We start from the raw sequence: 10,705 nt of genomic DNA, 5'->3' as shown, positions 1-10,705 counted from the left end.
TAATGTTCTTGCATTGACATTGTATTTCATGTTATTTATTACAATTCTTATTGTGTTCGGTCACTTGTCACCTGTTTTTCCAGTGGCGAAGGTGGCGTCTGGACATTCTGTCTGGAGATGTTGTTTCACCTAGGCCTATGGTCTGTTTTATTTTCCAGGATGAAGTCTTTCCGTTACAGTATGCCGTGTTTTCCGGAGGATATGTTCTACAGTTTAGCCTGGTTGGCTAGTTGATTACGCTTCTGGGCGTTGGACTGTCTGTTCCAGTTGAAGTTTGGAGTCATCGTTGTGATGTTCGTGATGTCAGCACCAGAGGTTCAAAGAAAGAGGAAGTTACAGAGGAAGTGCGGCCTATTATAGGGGCCAGTGGGGAGGGACCTTGGTTGCTATGGTTCCTTATATGTAAATTTTTTCTCTTTGCTGCTATTGGTGGTTCAGTAAAGAAGGAGTAAGCAATACTCGCCTCCGTGTCTTTAATAAAACTATGACTTTACGTCATGAAATAGGAAAATCATTAAGTTACATCCTGTATTATACTCCAGAGCTGCACTCACTATTCTGCAGGTGCAGTCACTGTGTACATACATTACTTATCCTGTACTGATCCTGAGTTACATCCTGTATTATACTCCAGAGCTGCACTCACTATTCTGCAGGTGCAGTCACTGTGTACATACATTACTTATCCTGTACTGATCCTGAGTTACATCCTGTATTATACTCCAGAGCTGCACTCACTATTCTGCTGGTGGAGTCACTGTGTACATACATTACTTATCCTGTACTGATCCTGAGTTACATCCTATATTATACTCCAGAGCTGCACTCACTATTCTGCTGGTGCAGTCACTGTGTACATACATTACTTAGCCTGTACTGATCCTGAGTTACATCCTGTATTATACTCCAGAGCTGCACTCACTATTCTGCTGGTGGAGTCACTGTGTACATACATTACTTATCCTGTACTGATCCTGAGTTACATCCTATATTATACTCCAGAGCTGCACTCACTATTCTGCTGGTGCAGTCACTGTGTACATACATTACTTAGCCTGTACTGATCCTGAGTTACATCCTGTATTATACTCCAGAGCTGCACTCACTATTCTGCTGGTGCAGTCACTGTGTACATACATTACTTATCCTGTACTGATCCTGAGTTACATCCTGTATTATACTCCAGAGCTGCACTCACTATTCTGCTGGTGCAGTCACTGTGTACATACATTACTTATCCTGTACTGATCCTGAGTTACATCCTGTATTATACTCCAGAGCTGCACTCACTTTTCTGCTGGTGCAGTCACTGTGTACATACATTACTTATCCTGTACTGATCCTGAGTTACATCCTGTATTATACTCCAGAGCTGCACTCACTATTCTGCTGGTGCAGTCACTGTGCACATACATTACTTATCCTCTACTACCCAGCCGATCACGGTCGTGTACATCTGTGTGATCTGAGCTCCTGTCACCCACAGAGGTTTCCATCCCAGCCATGTAATCCTCCCGGCCGGTCTGTGTCAGCTAGTTCCCATAGCCTAGGATTACAGCCCCCATCATCTCTGATGCAGGCAGAAGAGCATACTGATATCCGCTACTGATGAACCATCAAACGAAATCCAATGAGGCCTGAAGGTCACACAAAGGTCAGAACCCCAAATTCACCTCCATACTTATCGAATAAGGGGAGTCAGCGGTCTGTGAAATCTGTCATCGGGACACATCCAGATTACCTGACGTCAGAGAAGGAAACACAAACATGTGACTGACAATTCTTCAGAAACAGAATTTATACTAAGGCTAGTTTCACACTAGCGGCAAGGAACTCCGGCGGGTGAACAGCCTCTCGGATGCGTGGTGCCGCTAGTGCACGCGCGCCCCCGGACTATAATGGGGGTGGGCCGGAGTTCTGGCGGCAGCACATGCTGAGAGGCGGCCGGAATAAAAGTACTACATGTCTACATGCCGGAGTTCCTTGCCGCTAGTGTGAAACCAGCCTTAACTATATTCAGTGATGTCATCAGCAGGGGGCGGGGCTGTGACAACCTCTCATGTCTAATGACAGTGAGCTAAAATAATAATTCTAAAAATAGAAAACTCTTAAATTTGTCCACAGATTTATAACATCATCTAGGGCATAAATTACTGGAGCATTAGGAGTTAATGCCACAAATAACCATCTAGCTTGCAACCATTTGTTTTGGTAAGACGACTCTTATCAAAGCTGAATTGGCAACAAGTCTGAAAGGTGTTCTACAAGGAGAACAAAATGTATTTATACAATGGATAAAAGTATTGTACATGATGAGGATTATATTACCTGCGGGCAAAATATTCTGTGAGTAAATGCCAACAAACAACACAACTGACTTTCTAAGTGTGTATAATAATATGTCTTCATTATATACAGTAACAGTATTACAACCAGACGCTACATAACTACTATCCAAGCAGAATACAAAATGTACAAAAATATCACTATAATACTGCCTCCTATGTACAAGAATATAACTATTATAATACTGCCTCCTATGTACAAGTATATAACTACTATAATACTGCTCCTATGTACAAGACTATATCTACTATAATACTGCCTCCAATGTACAAGAATATAACTACTATAATACTGCTCCTATGTACAAGAATATAACTACTATAATACTGCTCCTATGTACAAGAATATAACTACTATAATACTGCTCCTATGTACAAGAATATAACTACTATAATACTGCCTCCTATATACAAGAATATAACTACTATAATACTGCTCCTATGTACAGGAATATAACTACTATAATATTTCTCCTATGTACAAGAATATAACTACTATAATACTGCTCCTATGTACAAGAATATAACTACTATAATACTGCCTCCTATGTACAAGAATATTACTACTATAATACTGCTCATATGTACAAGAATATAACTACTATAATACTGCTCCTATGTACAAGAATATAACTACTATAATACTGCTCCTATGTACAAGAATATAACTACTATAATACTACCTCCTATGTACAAGAATATAACTACTATAATACTGCCTCCTATATACAAGAATATAACTACTATAATACTGCTCCTATGTACAGGAATATAACTACTATAATTCTGCTCCTATGTACAAGAATATAACTACTATAATACTACCTCCTATATACAAGAATATAACTACTATAATACTGCTCCTATGTACAGGAATATAACTACTATAATACTGCTCCTATGTACAGGAATATAACTACTATAATACTGCTCCTATGTACAAGAATATAACTACTATAATACTGCTTCTATGTACAAGAATATATCTACTATAATACTGCCTCCTATGTACAAGAATATACCTACTATAATACTGCTCCTATGTACAAGAATATAACTACTATAATACTGCCCCCTATGTACAAGAATATAACTACTATAATACTGCCTCCTATGTACAAGAATATAACTACTATAATACTGCTCCTATGTACAAGAATATAACTACTATAATACTGCTCCTATGTACAAGAATATAACTACTATAATACTGCCCCCTATGTACAAGAATATAACTACTATAATACTGCCTCCTATGTACAAGAATATAACTCCTATAATACTGCTCCTATGTACAGGAATATAACTACTATAATACTGCCTCCTATGTACAAGAATATAACTATTATAATACTGCCTCCTATGTACAAGTATATAACTACTATAATACTGCTCCTATGTACAAGAATATATCTACTATAATACTGCTCCTATGTACAAGAATATAACTACTATAATACTGCTCCTATGTACAAGAATATAACTACTATAATACTGCTCCTATGTACAAGAATATAACTACTATAATACTGCCTCCTATGTACAGGAATATAACTACTATAATACTGCTCCTATGTACAAGAATATAACTACTATAATACTGCTCCTATGTACAGGAATATAACTACTATAATACTGCTCCTATGTACAAGAATATAACTACTATAATACTGCTCCTATGTACAAGAATATAACTACTATAATACTGCTCCTATGTACAAGAATATAACTACTATAATACTGCCTCCTATATACAAGAATATAACTACTATAATACTGCTCCTATGTACAGGAATATAACTACTATAATACTTCTCCTATGTACAAGAATATAACTACTATAATACTGCTCCTATGTACAGGAATATAACTACTATAATACTGCCTCCTATCTACAAGAATATAACTACTATAATACTGCTCCTATCTACAAGAATCTAACTACTATAATACTGCCTCCTATGTACAAGAATATAACTACTATAATACTGCCCCTATATACATGAATATAACTACTATAATACTGCTCCTATGTACAAGAATATAACTACTATAATACTGCTCCTATGTACAAGAATATAACTACTATAATACTGCCTCCTATGTACAAGAATATAACTACTATAATACTGCCTCCTATGTACAAGAATATAACTACTATAATACTGCTCCTATGTACAAGAATATAACTACTATAATACTGCTCCTATGTACAAGAATATAACTACTATAATACTGCTCCTATGTACAAGAATATAACTACTATAATACTGCCTCCTATGTACAAGAATATAACTCCTATAATACTGCTCCTATGTACAAGAATATAACTACTATAATACTGCTCCTATGTACAAGAATATAACTACTATAATACTGCCTCCTATGTACAAGAATATAACTACTATAATACTGCTCCTATGTACAGGAATATAACTACTAAATTACTGCCTCCTATGTACAAGAATATAACTACTATAATACTGCTCCTGTGTACAAGAATATAACTACTATAATACTGCTCCTATGTACAAGAATATAACTACTATAATACTGCTCCTATGTACAAGAATATAACTACTATAATACTGCTCCTATGTACAGGAATATAACTACTAAATTACTGCCTCCTATGTACAAGAATATAACTACTATAATACTGCTACTATGTACAAGAATATAACTACTGTAATACTGCTCCTATGTACAAGAATATAACTACTATAATACTGCCTCCTATGTACAAGAATATAACTACTATAATACTGCCTCCTATGTACAAGAATATAACTACTATAATACTGCTCCTATGTACAAGAATATAACTACTATAATACTGCTCCTATGTACAGGAATATAACTACTATAATACTGCTCCTATGTACAAGAATATAACTACTATAATACTGCCCCTATGTACAAGAATATAACTACTATAATACTGCTCCTATGTACAGGAATATAACTACTATAATACTGCTCCTATGTACAAGAATATAACTACTATAATACTGCCCCTATGTACAAGAATATAACTACTATAATACTGCTCCTATGTACAAGAATATAACTACTATAATACTGCTCCTATGTACAAGAATATAACTACTATAATACTGCCTCCTATGTACAGGAATGTAACTACTATAATACTGCCTCCTATGTACAAGAATATAACTACTGTAATACTGCTACTATGTACAAGAATATAACTACTGTAATACTGCTCCTATGTACAAGAATATAACTACTATAATACTGCTCCTATGTACAAGAATATAACTACTATAATACTGCTCCTATGTACAGGAATATAACTACTATAATACTGCTCCTATGTACAAGAATATAACTACTATAATACTGCCCCTATGTACAAGAATATAACTACTATAATACTGCTCCTATGTACAGGAATATAACTACTATAATACTGCTCCTATGTACAAGAATATAACTACTATAATACTGCCCCTATGTACAAGAATATAACTACTATAATACTGCTCCTATGTACAAGAATATAACTACTATAATACTGCTCCTATGTACAAGAATATAACTACTATAATACTGCCTCCTATGTACAGGAATGTAACTACTATAATACTGCCTCCTATGTACAAGAATATAACTACTATAATACTGCTCCTATGTAGAAGAATATAACTACTATAATACTGCTCCTATGTACAAGAATATAACTACTATAATACTGCTCCTATGTACAAGAATATAACTACTATAATACTGCTCCTATGTACAAGAATATAACTACTATAATACTGCTCCTATGTACAAGAATATAACTACTATAATACTGCTCCTATGTACAAGAATATAACTACTATAATACTGCTCCTATGTACAAGAATATAACTACTATAACACTGCCTCCTATGTACAAGAATATAACTCCTATAATACTGCTCCTATGTACAAGAATATAACTCCTATAATACTGCTCCTATGTAGAAGAATATAACTACTATAATACTGCTCCTATGTACAAGAATATAACTACTATAATACTGCTCCTATGTACAAGAATATAACTACTATAATACTGCTCCTATGTACAAGAATATAACTACTATAATACTCCTCCTATGTACAAGAATATAACTACTATAATACTGCTCCTATGTACAAGAATATAACTACTATAATACTGCTCCTATGTACAAGAATATAACTACTATAACACTGCCTCCTATGTACAAGAATATAACTCCTATAATACTGCTCCTATGTACAAGAATATAACTCCTATAATACTGCTCCTATGTACAAGAATATAACTACTATAATACTGCCCCTATGTACAAGAATATAACTACTATAATACTGCTCCTATGTACAAGAATATAACTACTATAATACTGCTCCTATGTACAGGAATATAACTACTATAATACTGCTCCTATGTACAAGAATATAACTACTATAATACTGCTCCTATGTACAGGAATATAACTACTATAATACTGCCTCCTATGTACAAGAATATAACTACTATAATACTGCTCCTATGTACAAGAATATAAGTACTATAATACTGCCACCTATGTACAAGAATATAACTACTACAATACTGCTCCTATGTATAAGAATATAACTACTATAATACTGCTCCTATGTACAAGAATATAACTACTATAACACTGCTCCTATGTACAAGACTATAACTACTATAATACAGCTCCTATGTACAAGGATATAACTACTATAATACTGCTCCTATGTACAAGAATATAACTACTATAATACTGCTCCTATGTACAAGAATATTACTGCTATAATACTGCCTCCTATGTACAAGAATATAACTACTACAATACTGCTCCTATGTACAAGAATATAACTACTATAATACTGCCTCCTATGTACAAGAATCTAACTACTATAATACTGCTCCTATGTACAAGAATATAACTACTATAATACTGCCCCCTATGTACAAGAATATAACTACTATAATACTGCTCCTATGTACAGGAATATAACTACTATAATACTGCTCCTATGTACAAGAATATAACTACTATAATACTGCCCCTGTGTATGAGAATATAACTGCTATAATACTGCCTCCTATGTACAAGAATATAACTACTATAATACTGCTCCTATGTACAAGAATATAACTACTATAATACTGCCTCCTATGTACAAGAATATAACTACTATAATACTGCCTCCTATGTACAGGAATATAACTACTATAATACTGCTCCTATGTACAAGAATATAACTACTATAATACTGCTCCTATGTACAGGAATATAACTACTATAATACTGCTCCTATGTACAAGAATATAACTACTATAATACTGCTCCTATGTACAGGAATATAACTACTATAATACTGCTCCTATGTACAAGAATATAACTACTATAATACTGCTCCTATGTACAAGAATATAACTACTATAATACTGCTCCTATGTACAAGAATATAACTACTATAATACTGCTCCTATGTACAAGAATATAACTACTATAATACTGCTCCTATGTACAAGAATATAACTACTATAATACTGCCTCCTATGTACAAGAATATAACTACTATAATACTGCCTCCTATGTACAAGAATATAACTACTATAATACTGCTCCTATGTACAAGAATATAACTACTATAATACTGCTCCTATGTACAAGAATATAACTACTATAATACTGCTCCTATGTACAAGAATATAACTACTATAATACTGCCTCCTATGTACAAGAATATAACTACTATAATACTGCTCCTATGTACAAGAATATAACTACTATAATACTGCTCCTATGTACAAGAATATAACTACTATAATACTGCTCCTATGTACAAGAATATAACTACTATAATACTGCCTCCTATGTACAGGAATGTAACTACTATAATACTGCCTCCTATGTACAAGAATATAACTACTATAATACTGCTCCTATGTACAGGAATATAACTACTATAATACTGCTCCTATGTACAAGAATATAACTACTATAATACTGCTCCTATAGTACAGGAATATAACTACTATAATACTGCTCCTATGTACAAGAATATAACTACTATAATACTGCTCCTATGTACAAGAATATAACTACTATAATACTGCTCCTATGTACAAGAATATAACTACTATAATACTGCTCCTATGTACAAGAATATAACTACTATAATACTGCTCCTATGTACAAGAATATAACTACTATAATACTGCCTCCTATGTACAAGAATATAACTACTATAATACTGCCTCCTATGTACAAGAATATAACTACTATAATACTGCTCCTATGTACAAGAATATAACTACTATAATACTGCTCCTATGTACAAGAATATAACTACTATAATACTGCTCCTATGTACAAGAATATAACTACTATAATACTGCCTCCTATGTACAAGAATATAACTACTATAATACTGCCTCCTATGTACAAGAATATAACTACTATAATACTGCTCCTATGTACAAGAATATAACTACTATAATACTGCTCCTATGTACAAGAATATAACTACTATAATGCTGCTCCTATAAAGAAGATGACTCCTCCTGGACTTACGGTATGTGTAGTGGTTAGCGGTTGAGGAGGAAATAAGGTGTAATATTTTATTTGCATGCTGGGGGTCACTACTTCCACATTTGCACAGTCCGCTCCCTAGTGACTCATGTGCGGGGGGAACACTGTGACTTTGATGTCCTCCTCCCGCTGCACCCAGGTGTGAGGTCACAGAGAAGAACTGAGGGGAGTGAGGACAGGAGGCAGCAGACAGACCGGTTCTCCCGGCTGGAATACGAGAGCAGCGCCCATTATCTGCTCCAGTAAATCTCACGTACAATATGTAACATCTAATAGCGGGGATATAAGGGATAGTGCCGACGAGTCATGTGAAAGGACTTCGGGGTCCCGGGTGGAAGCGCCTCCATAACTACAGCAAAATGAAGGAGAGAGTGTCAGCCCCTGAGCCCAATGCGCGCCGGCACGAGAAGGAGAAAATCCCAGCGAGCGCCTTTGTCTTCAATCCTTATGTTTTTTTATCTTATGAACACATCAATAGTCAATAATGGACGCGTCTCGGCCCGTCCAGCCTTCGTCAGCCTACAGCAGTGACGTCAGACGCCCAGAAAAGTGGCGGTAATCACACATGTGTCAATCAACAAAATAAACAAAACATGTAAATCTCAACATTAACCCCTTAAGAACCCTGCCATTTTTCACCTTAACTCCTTAAGGACACAGCCTTATTTCACCTTAAAGGGCTTCTGTCACCCCACTAAACAGTTTTTTTTTTTTTTTGGTTACTTATAATCCCTATACTGTGATTTTTTCATACATACTGTAATTAATCATTTCGGTTCAGTAGATTTTGTTAAAAACGTATTTTTAAAATATGCAAATTACCTTGCTACCAGCAAGTAGGGCGGTTACTTGCTGGTAGCAGGCGCATCCTCCTATCCTAAAGACGCCCCCTCCGCATGTTGATTGACAGGGCCAACGGACGGGATCGTCCTCTGGCTGGTCCTGTCTGCTATCAAGATCTCGCGCCTGCGCCGTTACGGTATTCAGTCGGCGCAGGCGCACTATGAGGAGGACGATCGCTCGGCCACTCCATCCTCAATGCACCTGCGCCGATGACGTCATCAAGTACACCCGGAAGAGAAGACGCCGGCATCGCTGGAAGGAGGCGGAGAGTCTGGTGACGTCGCTGGTGCTCGAATCAGGTAAGTATGTACATAATAAGCATGCTGCCACAAAAACCACCAACGAAATGGGAATAAATAATTTTATAAAAATGACAGTTATTAACACTATACCACCAACGATTATTAATAATAAATCTCTTCCGGGTGTACTTGATGACGTCATCGGCGCAGGCGCATTGAGGATAGAGCGGCCGAGAGAGCGTCCTCCTCTCAGTGCGCCTGCGCCGACTGAATACCGTTACGGCGCAGGCGCGAGATCTTGATAGCAGACAGGACCAGCCAGAGGACGATCCCGTCCGTTGGCCCTGTCAATCAACATGCGGAGGGGGCGTCTTTAGGATCGGAGGATGCGCCTGCTACCAGCAAGTAGCCGCCCTACTTGCTGGTAGCAAGGTAATTTGCATATTTTAAAAATACGTTTTTAACATAATCTACTGAACCGAAATGATTAATTACAGTATGTATGAAAAAATCGCAGTATAGGGATTATAAGTAACCAAAAAAAAAAAAAAAAACTGTTTAGTGGGGTGACAGAAGCCCTTTAAGGACCAGACCATTTTTTACAAATCTGACCAGTGTCACTTTAAGTGGTGATAACTTTAAAACGCTTTGACTTATCCAGGCCATTCTGAGAATGTTTTTTTGT

This window comes from Bufo bufo, chromosome 5, assembly GCF_905171765.1.
Source record: "Bufo bufo chromosome 5, aBufBuf1.1, whole genome shotgun sequence".
Lineage (NCBI taxonomy): Eukaryota > Metazoa > Chordata > Amphibia > Anura > Bufonidae > Bufo > Bufo bufo.
The sequence above is the reverse complement of the archived record's forward strand: the minus strand, read 5'-3'. Positions refer to the sequence as shown.